This window comes from Aythya ferina, assembly GCF_964211825.1.
Source record: "Aythya ferina genome assembly, chromosome: 1".
Taxonomy (NCBI): Eukaryota; Metazoa; Chordata; class Aves; order Anseriformes; family Anatidae; genus Aythya; species Aythya ferina.
Window position 1 is genome coordinate 72,510,016 of NC_140296.1, and position 17,871 is coordinate 72,527,886.

General features: G+C 38.7%; 1 long non-coding RNA gene across 2 annotated transcripts; it reads right to left on the minus strand.

Annotated features, from left to right (window-relative positions):
* Positions 1-1,250: 1,250 nt before the first annotated feature.
* Positions 1,251-17,793, minus strand: LOC311429730. 2 transcript variants are annotated; one of them, XR_014688365.1, is made up of 4 exons: positions 4,128-4,223; positions 2,477-2,580; positions 2,069-2,195; positions 1,251-1,975 (listed from the first exon to the last, which is right to left on the minus strand). It is a non-coding gene; the product is annotated as an uncharacterized lncRNA (long non-coding RNA). The 2 variants fall into 2 exon arrangements; XR_014688364.1 differs by lacking the exons at positions 2,477-2,580; positions 4,128-4,223 and adding an exon at positions 17,588-17,793.
* Positions 17,794-17,871: the final 78 nt, after the last annotated feature.

Consider the following 17,871-nt stretch of genomic DNA (forward strand, 5'->3'; position numbering starts at 1 on the left):
AGACCTTATAAGAGTAAACTGCTAGAAGAGCCCAAGATAAGACGTCCTTTATCTGCAAATAAATATGACTAGGAAATAACCAACAATAAATAAAAGTTATTACTGAAAAACCTCCTCTAGGAAATCTTGTCAAGTCTGATCAAGCTTATTTTAATAAGGCATAAAAAGCCTTTTCGGAGATGATGAAGTAAGCCTGTAGAAAAGTTAGAGTGAGCCTCTAAGTGAATTATAGCTCCTGGCCTTTGCCATAAAAAACAGACCTAACAGGATCTAGGATCTTTGGAAAAAAAAAAAATATATATATATATATATATTATAAAAAAGTCAACCTGACAATCTTGGGGTTGTACCTGTTCATTTTGTTTTAAGACCCCAACCCCAAGACTGAACTTTTAGAAAACCTAGATACACCATGCCTGCCACATTACTCACATGAAAAGGGAAAAGTTCCATGTATGAAAGATCTTGATGGAGTCCTTAAATGAGTTAAAACAGATGTTTTCAAAAACTGCAGGGTGTGGTGCATGTAAACAAAGGGAAAAAATGACAAAGCTGACAAACAGGAGATGGCTATGAATCACTGAAAGTTACGTGCTGAAAACGCAGAGGGCATAAGCAAGAATGTGAAGATTCCAGAATAGGGAAGCAAAAAATAATTGTCAACATTATACCATTTTGAAGTAATTTATCAACATTTCTCACCCTACACCTTCTTTTGAAGCAATCAAATCATATGAAGTCATATCGGTGACCCACTACCTTAAAAAAGTCGTGATGGTAGCTGAGATCAGCTGCAGCCTCGTCCGAACACAGCTGCTAGCTTTCATCTCTGAGCTGAGCAAAGCCTGAAGAAATTCTTGGTTATGCAATTCATTCTGTCTGCAGCCTAAGTAGTTCATTTATAACCACTGCTTCTCTCAACGGTGGGCTGTTAATTCCAGCCCTCACAACTTTGTGTGGAGTCTGGAGTGGAAATGACACATTGTTTCCAGTAATTCAAAAATCTCTCTATATATGGTTTTGTCATAAAATTCAGCTTTTAGAACCATGTGATTAAGGGAGAATCCTTTGTTGTTGTTGTTGTTGTTGTTGTTGTTGTTTTTTCCCCTTAATTCATCACTGTCATGGTTTTAGAGAAACAGTTGAAAATACAAACTGTGAATGGTAAATGCAGAGTACAGTAAGACAAAACGCGCTGACTTTGATTTTATGATTCTAAGCCACTACCATAGTTTCTTTTGTTGTTGTTGTTATTTGTTTTACAATACAACACGTATGTAGTGGTGAGTCTTAGGCTTGTCCTGTGCAGTCTGACCCTGCCTGAGCAGCAGGGTCAGCAGTAAAATCACTTCCAACATCAGCAGTTTCGTGCTTATGTGTCTTCAATCTCAGTCACTTCATTATAATTTTAAAGGGGCTCACCTCATAAACAGAAATGACAAATATTGTTTTCTGTTGCTATGTGCTGATCATTTCCCAGACACTTCCCCCTGTGAGTGTGCACACTCGCATGCTGTTACATACAAACACAGGCACAGATGGTCTTTGCTCTTATCTAGTCTATGCAAATAACAACTTGGGTATATTAAAAAGAATAATCAGAATTATGTTTAAGTACCTGTGTCAGAAAGATAACGTGAGCCAATATGAAAATGACATTTCATTAATCGTGTTAAGTCAGTGACAAACATGAAAAATGTGAATGTGTCGTTCTCACAATTCTCTCCAAAGCAATTTGTTACGCACATCTGGATTGTCACATATTTCCTCCAAAGAGGTAGTGAAGTCTGTGAAACAAGCCTTCACATGCTCTCCACCTCCTGTTTCTACTGTGATCATGCTTCTGTGGATCTGAGAGGCACAGCATTTCAGAAGACTCCTAAAACATGGACATCCAGTTTAATTCACCATGCCCCAGCAGCCTTGTGTCAACATGTCTTGAGTAGAGAACCTGTCATGCCTGATCATTGCAAATCTGAAACACAGTACGAGATCAGTTGATTGGATTACACTATGCACTGTATGGAAATCATAAACTACAAGTTACATTTAAAGTAAGTAAGCACACCTTGCCATTTTTCAAAATATCTCCTTCACACTGTCTTATATGTTGCTGAAGATGGTGGCCGGCCAAGTACCCCTAGTTTTAGGGCAACTCCTCCCAGCAATTTATTTCTGCTCTGAAAGCTGTAGTACTAAAGAAAAGGAAAGAAATCATATACATTCACATACATATTGTTCATATACAATAAAAACTAAAGTTTTATTTCATTTAAAGATGTTACAAGGTGTTCAGTACAATGACTGCCCTGCATTAGAGAGAACTGTAGGTCCAATTACGAAAATATTGGAGTTATGAATCCAACAGGAACAATATTAAATGGTAAATGTCAATACAATCTTTTGATAGAATATAATTCATGAATTGAAGATGTTTCCACCCTCTTTTTATAGAAATCCTAGTCTATCACAAGACTTGTCTGTAAGGTATGTGCTTTCTGTTCCTAAAACAGCTGAGTGTCAAGCCAACACTAATGAAGAATTGCTCTGCCAGAACCACAAACCTCAGGAATGCATGGCCTGCAGGGAGTGGTAACCAGTCATTGAGAAGCTGTGAAGAAGATTTTGCACTTGCTCATCATCTTTAATGATTTATTTTATTTTATTTTATTTTTTACCTTTTCTCCCATTCAAAACCAAGGACTCTATTTCCAATTTCAAGTGCCTCTACATAACACAGAAGGAAAGGTTTGCAACCTGAGACCAAATGTCAGCATTTTTCAGTATTTTCACAAAGCAGCTCTCTTTATGTGAAAAGTTACTCAGTTTAATACAGCTGCTTGCAGGAGTATTATTTATTTCCTTGCTATGTAAACTTAAATGCTCATTGAAGTTACCTATAAAGAAAATATGTCTATGGCTAGAGGAAATAGTCCTTAGTTTATGGACTAAGTATCTGCAAATGAATGCGTATCTGAGACATGAAGATTAACATTGCCCTCGTACTACTCTGCGCATTGCAGTGCTTCAGCATTGAACATACACAGAACCCACTTAGCTGGTACCTAGGCTGCAAGTCTGCGGTTCCAAACGCTGCCTGTGCTGAGCCTCCCTGTAAACTTTTGGAATTTAGCATCTGGAACCACATCAACTTCATCTGGCTTTTCCAAACATACTTAGCAAACATAGATCACTGCATTCATACATTCATCAGTATGAATGCAGTGATCTTTTTGAAAATCATCACCTGTCAGATGGTAGGTTGTTTTACTGGACAAGTTCAACATACAAGTATCTGTATGTCTTACACCATGTCTTACACCATGACATCTACCTCTCATCCACTCATCTCGTGAGAGTGTTCACTTGTTAGCATTTTATTGAGAAAAAAAATCTTCTAGCTGCAAAGACAACTTCATTGCTTTAAGCTACTTAAACTTTCTTTCTGTGTCCTTTTCCTTGGGAAAGCAAAATAACTTAAATGAACAATCACAACATTAAACAGAAATAAAAACAACATTTGCTGTTGCCCATTCACATTAATCAAATATTAACAATGTGTTTGTAGTAAATATTTATGGAATGCTTACTCTGGTGTCCTGCAAACATACTGTAATTCTTAACGCCCAGCTGAAAGCCAGATGTTTAGCTCAGATACACTACAGTACCATTAAATAGTCCTTCAGTGTTTATGTATTAAGTGAAATTTGTTTTCTATTAACCAAAATTAATTCACTCATTCTTATTTCTTTTTACAAATATTTAATTTTCCATTAAAAAAAAAAAAAAAGCTGCAGGATCACTGTAAGCTAGAATTTCCCTCTAGTTTTATCTATAGATGTGTTTATCTTTCTGGTCTGTTGTCCAGAATACACAGATCTCTATTGTATTGCAGGCCAGCTTCATGAAGAGGCATAAACATGATTCCCAAGAGTCGTCATGTGTTTTACCCAGAGACTGCCTTGTGCGAAATAGAGAAACAGGCCAAAGAGCTGGGGCACCTCCCTTGAGCACCTCTCCAGGCTGGAAGCTCTCAGTCCACCAGACTTATCTCATCCTTCTGCTGCTTACATCTGTGGCTGTTTTGTGGGAAGGTTCATTACAAGGGCTCAAAACATGCTTCTCACCCACTCCATACACTCCATAGCTTGGTAAAGACAGACTGTGTGAAAGCACAGACATACCATACTTGCTTGGTACTCCTGAAGGATTGTTGAAGCAGTGCTGAAGCAACACACAGGAAAAGGTACAAAAAGTAAGAAATAAAGTATACATCATTACTCTACTTTTTTCCTTACCTAGTTAGCAATTGGCATTCACGTTATTTTCTCTAGAATGAATTTCCTGGGCAGAAACTCAAATTTAGTCTAGAACAAAGCAGCTATATTCTAATTGTAAAACCTTTGTTTTTTTCCACACAGGAAGGAAATGAAATGATCTCCAGCTATATGTGTGAGTCATACCATGCTGATAAAAGACAAATGGGCATGCTTATTCTGCAAGACCTTTTTTTTTTTTAAAAAAAAAAAAAAAAGCTTAAAAAAAAAAAATTCTCATTTGCTGTAACTGTTCTCTTAGCTCTCTCCTTCGTTATACTGACATGAGGTGAAAACAGCAAGACAGCCCAGGATGTCTGACTTGTTAGATTTGCCATGAGCTGTGCAACTGTAACAGACAAATATTTCAGGATCTCAAAGGTTTGGGCCAGATAAAAACAGAGACTTTTAGAAGTCCATGCTCAGGACTCCATCTCCTTAAATCACATTTTAAGTACATTGTCTTGAGTACGGGAGTAGGAAAGCTTCAAGTTGGTGTTGTTACTACAGAAACTCTGTTACAAGCTTAAACAGATAGTCCGTGAATTCCAGTTACCTGGTCATTCTTATCATCTAAGGATATAAATAAATCAGTACAAAATTGTAGCCTAGAATAAGCTTAGCAGCTATGCTCTCTGCTGCTAAGTCAGAATCAAGTCAACCAGTGTAGTACTCCAGGTTTCTGCTTGTTAGAAGCCTGTAAAAGACTTAAGAATAAAGTAATATAATTGCATAGAGGATCAAATCTCCCTTCAAGGGAATAATAACATAAACCACACCGTTTGGCATTGTGTCATTCAGCAGACATTAGTCAGTACCAGGGAGGACTCTGGGAACACTCATATGTCACTCAGAATACTCTCTTGACCGAGGTTTTGCTCCAAAGCCCTCTACCAAACCCAAAGCATGCAGGAACCCCATGAGAAGCGTGTTCCCCCACGCCTTTGGGAGAGCACATGCTCCAAGGCTGCTCTATCACTCAGCAAAGCTCTCTGGAGCAAGGGAAGAGAAGAAAGGTCAGCCTTCGTTCAGCCAGAAAGTTCAGGCCCCTTCATGCACCCAGCTGAGTGGCTGTGCCCTGTGCAGTGCCCTTCCTGCAGAGCTGCCTCTGGCATGAGCCTGGGGCCAGGTTCTGCCAGGATGTGCAGGAGGGACATGGAAAATACTGATGACAAACACTCGCTACTCATGCCCTTGCACTGCTTCCAGTTTGCCTCACACAGGACTGCCCTTTTCTCATGCTTTATCTTGCCATACTCTCACTTCCAGAGGGTAATTGTTTTGATGTTCTGATTTTTCTCATGTAGTATTTGATCTTTTGACAAAAGGCTCCAGCAGGCAGTTTTAGGAGAGCTGAAGTGCTGACTTTGCAATCCAAAATGAGCCGGTTACATCAGACAAAAGCCACTTTGTGCCATGACTAATATCAGATCCTCCCTACCAAATATTTCTTATGCAGAGTCCAGCCTTGTTCTCTTATACAAAGAGAATTAAATTCTGTGCCTGTATTTCCTTCTGGCCTTTCTGCTGGGACACAAAATTATTCAAAACAAGCAGACAAGCTTTGGAGGCAACACAAGACACTGCTAATAGCACTTGCTATCTAGCTTGCAAGGCCCCTTTGCATTTCACTACATGACTGCCCAGACGGCAGGAGCCAATCTTCTTCCCATAACTGCACCCCCAGTTGAGGTCCCTCTTTTTTTTTTTTTTCTCCCTTTACCAAGGAAAGTTTCTTACTCAGCTGTAGGACAAACTCTAGTCTGTGCCCTCCTGCCAACACTGAATTTTTAGCTTTCCAGGCTTTTCTGCTTTTTCTGGCTTTGGCAGGAGGAGAACACCTCAGTCAGGCATGAGTATCTCTACAAACCTGCTTTACGTACAGTGGTCCTGACTAACAGCTGCTGATGGATATTTCTCTTCACAAGGGCATCAGGTGGTGCTACAGACTTTAATCTGACCTTTGCACCTCTGTAAACACAGAGGCAAATGCCTGATAATTGTAAAAACAAACCTCGGAGGAGGTAAAGCACTGCTCTGTTTATAAGCTTGTCGTTCTGTAAGTGAAACTAATGTACACACAGTTGTCCTGCTCCCAGGAAGCTCTACGCATCACAAAACACAATTAAAATATGAATAATTTACTTATTTTATTGTATACAATTTGGGACAAAACAAGGTTACAAAGAGGAAATAAAATCCAAACCAATATACAGTTCCTATTGATACAAAGACTTTAATTCTAGGTTAAATCTGACTGGATAGCTAGCTGTCTTGTAACTTCTGTTGCTGTAAGGAAACCTGCCTTGCATCTCCCTCGACTGGCAGAATGCTGCATTTAGAAATAGAACATGCTTTGGTTATGGCTCACCATTCACATGTTTCTATGAATATTTTATGAAAGCAAGGTGTGACAAAAGGCAGTCTTCCTGGCTGCCACTGCAATTTCAAAACAAGTCTCCTATATGTTATTTTCTCCTTACCTGTATAGATGGACTTCTTGTGTAATAGCCATGCCTTCAGTTTTGGGGCATCTGTGACTATGTTTACCCAGAAAGACAGATGTACTCCACAGCAAGACCATAGCACATCTTGGTTCTCAGTCACCTTCGTTATGAGATCTCCTGAAAACATTGTGACTCCTCCATGTGTCTAGCTTTCCAGGAGAGATGTGACCTGGGTTTTCACTTGACTCAATACCAGGATGGTGCTAGGTGGTACATCTGAAACCAGGGGGTCGGAATTTCTACCAGGCTCCCCTGCTACAAACTGCCTGGGGGACTGCCGGTGGAGACCTATTCATCTGTTTGAGAAGTAATGTGGGTATGAGGAGTTGCTGCCTTTCCTCATTAAGAGCTGCATGTTTTCACAGCAATTCAGCTGTTTCTGTTGTGCATCTCTCTGTCTATTTCTGCTCTCCCAAACACAGCAAAACTAGCAATACATACTTTTCAGTGGTGACAACGTAATTTGAAATTTAGAAATTAACTGCACGTTTTCCAGGAACACTAGAAGAAAAGTCCTTGCACTCCACCTATTGCATATTAAACAGTAAGGGGGAAAAGCTCTGAAGAACCCTAAGGATGGTCCCTTCTGCTGGTGCCACCTCTGGATTGGTTTCATTTTCAGTGCTGGGGCAGTTGCGCTGAGTTTCCTCAGACTGCACCTCTATAAAACTGCTCCACTGGCAGTGCAGGTTTGAGTGACTCTTTCCCCCAGTCACTGCACTGTAGCAGAGCAACTTCTGAGTCCCCAGTTATAAAGAAAACAAAACCTTGCTTCGACTTCGCAGGTGAGCTGGCAGCTTACCTGACCAAACAAACATGGGGGCTGGCTTCTTCCCCCCGTTCTCCAAGGACCAGGTGCCATGCCCAAATTTCTCAGAGCCTTCTCCTGGCACGTGCTTTAGTTCAAATAAAAGCTGACACTGATTTTTTCTTACCGATCATCCTCGTGACAGCAGAGGCCAACTTCAGTCAGCTAACAACAGGAACCCTCCCCCTGAAATGTCTGTAAGCAACCAGCCAGCTGCTTTGAACAACTGCACAAAGATAAAAGCAAAGCAAATACTTTAAATTCTATGCTAAGCCTACAGAAGTAATTAGAGAAGTATAATCAACATAAAAAGCCATGCTGAAGATGACTGTTTGCATATGTGCTATAGACAGCAAAATCAAAATTATAGATATTATAGCACAGAATTTATAATAGAGATACAGAAACAAATCAGCAAGGCACTGTGGGACTGGCCTTAGAGCTAAAGATCTGAACATTTTTTTTTGTCTTTAAATGACACATTTTGTAACCAACTGTTATTTGGGACTAACTTTGTTAGTTAGATTCACAATGATTTAAAAACAAAGGTACAATGACCTGAGGCTGGAATAGGTTCAGTTTTTCCACAGTTCCTTTTTCATACTGTATTTAGTCAAAAGATTACAAGTCCAGTGCAAAAAAAAAAAAATGTTCAGCTTCAATTGTTTGCAGCACAAACTATGCTGACCTTTTCCAGACAATTACATACAGCAATGATAAGCAGTAGGGATCCCTATTAAAATATAACCCACGGCTTTTGTATGTGTGCATGCCTTCATTTTGGCCCACAGCTATTGGCTACACTGAAAAAAAGATTTTATGAAGAAAAACAACAGATATGATAAATTCCAACTGCAATCAGCTTCCAAGTATGAATGGCAAGCATAACCACAGTTGAATCCCACATTTGCTTAATTGACCAGGGATGGTCTGAAATATCTTTTGTCCTTTATACTCAGCTCAAGCTAGGCACACTAGTAAAAACCCCATTAATCTGTTTTATGAGTCATAGACATCTTTGTTCTTTGCGCTTTGCTGACAGTTTCCTTTATCTGAGGGTGGAGAACGAAGAAAGTTTCAACTCATATCTAAGACCTTTTTGGCACCGTGCATGTGCCCTACCCAAGTGGCAGCGTTTTCCTGTGCGACCTAATGCTGCGGATGAAATCAGCTGAAAACCTCAAGCAGGTAATGTAAATGACAGCGCTGAGCTTTTGTCTTTATAGGCAGTCTGTGTTACAGCTTCTCAGAGATCCTGTTGCTCTAGTACCGTGCCCACTGCAGATCCTCTTCCTCTTTTCACAGTCCTTACTACAAAGTGGAAGTAACTGAGAAGGCCTTTGGCTGTACCTTTTTTTGCATACAGGCTAGGCAGCTGCAGTTTTATTCTAACAATGAGTGTAGCTAAATCTCGCACCTAGTGTTCGGATGCTGGAACGCAAATACAGTGACTACAGTTGGGAAATATGTTATATTGGGTTTCTGTTAGCAGACAGCACCATTCTATGGAAAAGCAGTGGCAGCCTCTCCTCCATACTCTGAAGAAGATTGGACTTCAGCTCACTGCTACTCCAGCTGACTCTTCCAGCAGTAGCAGATACGCAGAAAATCCCCCAATTGTGTATAAGGATAACAACAAAAATGATATTTTTTTTCTTGAAAACAGGCTTGACGACACAATCAGTAATGCATGCATACTCATATGCCTCTCTTTGCAAAAAAAAAAAAAGTCCTACTTTGAAAGAACACACTCTGGGAGGATGTGATGATTTTCTTCCACCCCTCCACCCTGCGTAAGGCTGGTTTCCTAGCTCATAAATAGCTTTTACCCAAATTAATGCTGAGTAAATCAAGGGTCTGCAAGCCAGACACCTGAAAATTTCACCAAGCAATCAAGTGCTGATTTTTGCCTTCCCACACAATGAGATAGAATATGTGAACAAGGAGGCAAACATAAACTTCTAGTTTTCCAGTTTAGGTGGTACTAGCTGGATAACTGATTTTATATATCTCAGATTAGTTATGCATATGTTGTACTTTTTTAAACTTGTAAAACTGTTCATATCATTACAGAAGTGCCTCACTGAAGAAAAACTGCTATCTGGGGAACAACAACATATGTTATTACCGTGAATTAATATGGTAATTAAACTTACCCAGAAACTCACAGGAATGAGGAATATGTTAAATGAAGAGAAAAAAGGTTACAGGGTCATTAATTTTGTAAACAAAGAAATGCCGGAACTGATATGGCTCTCTTCAAGTGTGGTACAAAAAGTTAAAAGAAGATCTGTAACTTATTATTTGTAAATAATGATGAAGAGGCATGTGCAAGAACAGCACAAATGAGACATTCAGCTGTTGCCAAGTGAGCTGTTTCAGCCTGACAATAAACCAGTAGAACTGATGTGCTGAGCTGATGTTTTCTTTAAATCCCATTGTGCAGAGTTTAAAAAGTTCACTGCAAAAGCACTGGGCCAGAACAGAACTTGTCAGTTCTGATGCATGTTTGTCTGCCACCTCAGTCTCCGCATGCACCCTCTCCTGCCCAGCATTATTTCTGAAGCAGAAAATTCATTACCATAAGACAAATGGATAAGCAAAGCTCTATTTTCCTTCTCATTAGCCACCCTTAGGATGGTGAGTAGAGTTAATGCAGCAGAGAAAAATACTATGGATCTGAAGGTGTTTCAGAGTATTTTTAGCTGCTTCTACCTGCTGCTTCTCTGAACCATCTTCAGCAGCACTGAAGAGGAAGTGGAAGCGGGCTAAGAAGCTCTTGTCGAGAGCATCTGACAGAGGGTAATACATGATGACACTTCTGTACAAAGTTAGACCTCTGGAAGCCAATGGTTTTGTTGTTGTTATGTTAGAGACAGAACGTGTTGTAAACATCTGATTTTTCTGGTGTCGCCCACTTTGGGCTGCCAATTCCTCGGCATTGACATACAACAAGACACATATGAGATTCAGCGTGGTGGTGCCTGCTCCTGTTAACTGCACAGCCTCTGGAGGATGTTGCAATAAAGTTTTGGTCCATTTCTCAGCTCTGGTAACTTCAGCTGAGAAGACTGACTGGTAGCCTTCCTGGTTCTGTTGTCAGGAAGACTGAAATTATTCCACTTCAGTGCAACCTGCAGTCTGCTCAAATCATCCACTGCATCAACAATGTTTGCATCCAAAGGTTTTATCCTGAACATTTTAGCTTGTTAAAAAAATTAGACCTTTGTAGCAGGAAAGTCAATTTTTTATAGTCTCAAGGACATCAGTCCACTTATCAAGCTATGAAAAGAAACAAGAGGAAGAGAGTCTGATATTTTCAAAATCACAGCTCAGGAATATAAACAGGAATCTCAGCTACTAAATTCTCTGTTTTCATCACTAAACAATCACTACCTTTGTTCAAAATACAGAAAGCCCTCTTTTGTACATTTACACCAAACAAAAATCATTTTATGTATTCTGTACTCAAACACAAAGGCAATGGCACCTTGTAGGATTTGGCTAGTTAATTCTAAAAGGACAGCTCACTCCCCACAGCTACACTCCCAATATTCACAGAAGCTACATGCAGCTTTCTTTGCTTTTCTCTGAAAGCTCATCAGAACTACAGGCCTCAGCTGTTCATAATGCCCTACTGCACAGCAGTCTCCTGTAGGAACCCATGCTAGCAGGATGCATCTGGAGGAAGGCGACTGAGGTGGCAAATATGTATTTGTCACTCAAAGCCCAGATGCGTGCAAACAGTTAGTTCTTACTGATGTGCAGAGAGAAAGAAGTTGTAGCTTTTTTTAGTATTTTATATTTAGTATTTTGAAAATGTTTGTATCTGCTGATATTGATATATATATATACACACATCAGCAAATGTCAACTAGAACTGGTAATAGCAAAATACATAATAGTGGTTGAAGTGTCCTGAACAGTTCTATAAACTTCACCTCTACTTTGAGATTTGGTCACATCATTCCAGCATGATTTCAACCACTTTCTTAGCTGGCTTTAAAATACTTAAGTCTTTCACTGCGCTCAGCAAAGCCCAAACTGATGCATAATCGTCTTAATCATTAGGGTTTGGCTAGGTTTAGCACAAGAAATGAGATACAGCATAAAAACTGGCAATGCAATACCTCATTAATTGATATATATTCATGGTTTTGATCCTTCCTCCACATCTACCCTAGGTAGTTTTAGCTTCTTTTAATTCTTGGCAAGCATAAAGCTGTATATATAGAAGCTTCAGCTTGATTTTAAATTGATTGGTGTTGTTGCTTTTTAACAGTTCCATGACATCTCAGCTTGGTTGCAGGTAATTCTGATATTCACTCCTTCCCACAAAAGCTTAAACAAATACATAGCCTCTTACAGCCTATACACCCACACATAAGCATCAGCAGAATCTGGGCCTTTACCTACAGGTTCTCACTCTCTTCCCAACAGATCACATTATTTTCAGAAGTCATGATGGCTTATTAAAAAGGATTGCTTTTAGGTACTCTCAAATTATTAACTCAACTCCACTCCTTAAAATAAGTGCACAAAAGGACACATGAGCAACAACGGCAAGTTCTGCTGAGTATATGGTACCTCATACATTCAATTTAAGCAGATAGATAAACCATCTCTCCTGACTTCAGGCAGACTACATCTTTAGCAGGCTGTATCTGTTCTGGAAGCCTGGCTCATCCTGCAGCATAGCTCACGGCTCTGGTCTCCCAGTTGCCCCTGTGTAATGCAGTCCTCTCTCAGCCCTGGGGCCTCAGATTTCTAATCACAAAAATCTTGTTACAGGGGTTTGGAGGTACAGTCTCTGCACAATACTTATCTCAACGTGGTCTCCTCTCTGATTCCAGAGTGCCAGACATAGCTAGGGGAGCTTGAAACTTGGGACGCAGTGAATTCCTTTGCTGGGTCCTGTCTAGCACTCTTAGCAGACAGCAGGGGCAAACTTAAAAAGCTTTTCCAATTACTGAGATACATAAGAAGGACATAATACAATAAAATGGAACAACATACAACAAAAAGAAGGCAAAGTAATGACAGGAAAGGCAAGCAGCAATAGCTCTGGGATTTTTAACCTGGTAATAACAAGCCCCGTACATGGAGATTTGGCCCTATCAGGATTGGTGAGACCTCATTCCAATCCCCTCCCCACCCCACCCCTGCCAAAAAAAAAAAAAAAAAAAAAAAAGCAGCAGGCGGGTTTGTTCTCATTTGTTTAAGCTCTCTGATAGCACTCTGGGCATTTAGGAAAATAACAGTGTAAAAATATACAAGTTGAAAAAATAGATGTGGGAATGACGAATGCATGAGCTATTTTGCCCAAATGGCACTTGTTTTCCACATTTCTTAAATTCTATGGAGAAGTTATTCACAGCTAGTGAATGTTCCCAAGGCAGGTACAATTATACTGGTTTGTTTTATGAACTCAAATTTTATAGGCTCAAATGGAAAATGCTGTATTGTTTGGCTTAATGACTTTTCCTACACTAAGAAGACAGGAAAAGGGGGTGTTCCAGCTGTGGTGTTTGTATTTCACATACATACCATTTCTCCTCACATTTCTGCCTTTTTTTTTTTTTTTTTTTACTACCACTTAATTTTGCAAGGCAGTAAAAATTATAGTAAGTTTACTTTAAGTAACTTAAGTAACTTTACAGTTAAGTTCTCTGTATTTCCTTTAGTTTGTAAGAGAAAAATACTACAAGAAAAGAATGCAATGTTGTGTATTCTCTTGCTCAGAATTACAGTGGAGATCTGCCCCCACAGATCCCAGATTTAGCAACAAATTCATATACAAACAAATACATGCTTATTCATAAGATGTCCTTTAAGGAAATAATAAAACAGATCTTGAATTCTTTAGGCTAAGTGCCTTCCTGCCTTTTTTTTTTTTTTTTTTTTTTTCCCTGAGGAGACAGAAAGACAGAAGCAAACAAGAAGCAAGTAATTAACAGAGAACAGGAGGAAAAACTATTTCCTTCTGTAGTAAGGGAAAAAAAACAAACAAACAAACAAACAAAAAAAAAACACCTGAAATGTTATTCCCTTCCTGCAACTAACTTTAAATCACAACTTTTTAAAAAAAGAAAAGTTCAAGTGTGAATCAACCAATGAATTTGTGAAATATGTTATCAATTACTGTAAATTGAACCATGAAATAATTTAAACTTCATTTAGTTTCTTCTCATCTGGACTATGACATAAATATCAGCAACTCCTCAACTTTTTGCTTTTTTCCACTCAGGCAGTATCTCAGCTTCTCCAATGTTATACTTTTCTCCAGCAGTGCTGTACAGACAGCTGCAAGGGAAAGACACAAACATCCATCTTTCAGGAACCAAACTCAGGAAATCAACTTGGTTCACCAAAAAAGTGCACGAGGATAGCCAAGCATTTCTGTGTCACGATCCAAAAAAAGCTGTATGAGCTGAGGAGGGAGCCTCGTGAGCTAGCTAATAGGCATCACCATGCATAAAGACACAGACTGTCATCTGTTCCTAAACAGATGATGAGATAAACCACAGGAATGATCCAAAAGCAGGAAATCCACTCTAATGCTGGAATTTATTCTTTGAAGAACTGCATAGGACTTTTAAAAGGGAAATAAGAACACATTTCCTATGCACCTTCTTAAGCGCCATGGTGGACACTTGACTAATTGGATTAATTTGTTCCTGAGACCACAGATGACTAGTGATTATTTTAATTGTCCCACGTGTGAAAGGGGACCTTTTGGGCATCTCTGAAAATTAACTTGAAACATAAATACCCATGCTTGAAAGACAGGCTTTGTATGCTGTATGGGGGTGAGGGGATAGAGTCTTATGGGTCATATTGCGAGTCTGTGGGGAGGCAGGAGGTAACAGGCAGGCAATGTGTTCAGGTGAGTTTAAGGTAGAATAACCATTTTGTTCAAAGCAGAAACAGCTGCTAACGCTAACAAGGGACAGGAAGTCTGGATTCTTGAGCTATAGGTAGCACTCACTGCTAAGATATACTTAGATTAAGTAGTACTATTATTACCCTGTGGAGGTGTAAATTAATTCTGTGTATTCCCTTATTTAAAGTACTGCATGGTTTCTGCTACCATGATTTTTTGTTTATATAGCTCTGTCTTTTTGAGACTGGGCAGTGTCTACCACAAAGCACAAAACAGTGTTTTTCCATACACACAAATATCTTAGTGACTTGAACTTCTTTGGGTCATTGAGTCCATAGCCAGACTGTGCAAAGACCTCTGTGAGGCCACTGTCCATCAAGCCATGCCTGGGCCCAAAGCATTCATTTAACAGCTTTGAAGCTGAGCACAACAACAGTACACTTCACAATGTGTTCTGGAGCAACTGCTTCTTGTATTCTGCTACAAACAACTCAAACGGCACATGCCTGCCTAGACTGTAGACTGCTGAAATTGCCAGCAGCGTTTTCCATAGCATCTTAATGAAGGATTTTAACATGGAGATCCAAGTGACAAATACAGAGATGTTTTTGTTATATCAATGCAGCTCAGAGGATTTTGCCCTGATGTGTTGTATCTAGCATGCATACACAAAAATCATTAGGAGTGAAATGCCTTCACAAATGGCTGCTAAATTCTCACCACATTTGTCAGATCTGCTAACCTCTTTCAAGAATTCAGCTACACCCTTACTGTGTTTATGAAACTGAGTGCTTACATAACCTGTGCTATATAACAGGTGGAGACTTAGAAGACCATAGAAAAAAAATTAGCTCTTGTTATGCCTTGGTTTTCTTCCCTGCTTTAAAGTAGTTGTCTCTAACCTGAGCCCTTAGCACAGCACATAACCTGAGGTTACCACATTGGATAAACTCTGAAATTCCTAAATCATATCACTTTTATATTTCATACACTTCTGTGTCAAAATAACTGCTCCTTGAGGCAATTGGTCCCATTTGTGTTTCTGGAACAGGTGGCCTCGTGGCACATGCTGGAAGAGGCTTTGGCAGAATGGTTCAGAGGGCATGAAGGAAAACATCTGCTTGTAGCAGCGATCACACAGCGCAGGATTCCTGCTGCAAGGAAAGGAGGGCAAACACACACAATGACACGTATGACTGTTTACCACAATCTTTACAGGAAAGATATTTTTGGGAAGCTTGATTCCAAAACAACAAGACATGCACACTTGAACCTGAAAGGAAGATTTTTTCAAGGAAAGAGGAACTTTCCACGTTTCTACTGTGTAGACAATGGCAGTACTGGAAATGTAACAAACAGCACACTGTCTGAAAATGAAGGCATTTCAAAATTGTTTTGCTTCTTAAAGGTTTAATAGTTTATAGAAATTAGTTATTTTTCCTTAGAGGAGAAAATACAAGCAGCAACTAAAATATTAAGTAGAATTTGTTCAGATAATATAGCAAATGGTACCAGTACCTGAACAGTTAAAACACATAATCACATATTCCTGTTTTATAGAATAAAACACATCCAATATATGACAGGAGAGACTAAATTGCATTCATTTAAACTCAGAAGGATACAGCTTGATCAAATAGCATAAATTGAATGTGGCTTTTGCTTAAGAACTGGTTTAGTCAGTTTTTCTTCCTCCTTCCTTCCTCTCTCTCTAAAGAGCAGAGATTAATAGAATTTAGCATCAGAGGAAAGAACATACAAACCCAGCCCTAAATTATTATCTTAAAATTGAGCTACTTTGTCCTTATAAGTAAAAATAAAATAAATTAAAAAAATGATCAGACTTCAAAGGTTTTTCAAAAGGAACAAAACACTTCATTACCAAAAATGTCACTTTACCAGAAACAGGAAAGGTATTCCGTGTCTTCTAAGCAGTAAGCCAAATATTTACAGTAAAGTAAAAGAGACTTAAAACATTCAAAACAGTTTCATGATGAAATGCAGATATAGGAGAAACAGGTTTCAAAAAATAGGTGGTAGACAGTGAAACTTGAACCTCAGCAGTTTAATTACAAAGACAGATTTCTCAGCTGTTATCAAACATATATTTTACTATATATATTACTAGAGGAATCAAGAGCTACAGCGAAGACCTATATAGCTTTCATTGGATACCTCCACTCCATAGCATACATACTGTGTAAGGTTTTATCTTTAAAAACAACAACAACAAAACCTTTTCAGTGTAACTGCAAGGTCCACATAGAGGCCTATATTGTGTACTGCTACAACCAGGTTGCTTTCAGCATTTATACTAAACTAGATATTTCTAGCCCATGATGTTCTGAGGATGAACTCAGAAGAATAGCTGTCTAGACAGAAAACAAAACAAAAACACAACACCCACCTTACTAGCAAGGATACTATAGTCTTCTGAAGTAGGAATTAAAGAAAATAAACCATTAATAGAAGAAGGTGAATGCAAAGATTTAATACATAATAGAAACTTTAAACCATTGCAGTAACTTTAAAAAAATGTTCTAATGAGTGGAACCAAATAAAATACAAAATAATAATTAAAAGAAAATTAAAAAAAAAAAAAAAAAACAAACTACACAATATTTAGCCTAAAAATGCCACAGGGTTAATACTAACAAAGAAGACCTCTTTATAACCTACCTACTCTGACATCACTAGATCTTTCAAAGGATAAAATATCTTAAGAAAGCCACTGCTTATATACAAGTAATTCATCCTGTAATTCACAAGTAAACACCCTGGATGGTGGGTAGCTAGCTCTTTAACACCTGATCCTAATAGAAGGCTACAAGTTCCAATTCTACTGGTGTGAGTTACTCCAGAAGAAAAATAAATTGGTGTTAAGGCAAAATACATGAAACTGCAAGTCTTAAGGAAGAGAATCCATAAGACAAGAGAAAAATAGTAAAGAAGAGATCACTCAGAAAACTGTAGAAAAGTTAATTCCTCAAGATTTAGTTATTAAGAAAAGATACTCAGAAGAGAATTATCAATGACTACCTATAGTTATAGGTATTTAAATTAATGTACTTACATATTCCTTTTATCATTACCACGAATCTGACTGACAGCCTTCTTTTATTCTGCTGATATATGCATAAAAGTAGTTGGGCTTCCACATGACCTAGGAAGAACATGTTAAAGGTTGTTGCTGTGGATTGCTTAGAAAGGGTTACCAAGAGAACAAAATATCCCTCTGTTTCTAATAAACAGAATTATGCTAAAAAACTACCAAACAAATGAACAAAACCCAAACATTTCTTATAAGAGGAATAGGTTCTCTTTAATGTTTTTGTAAATGACTTAGATGCAGGACTC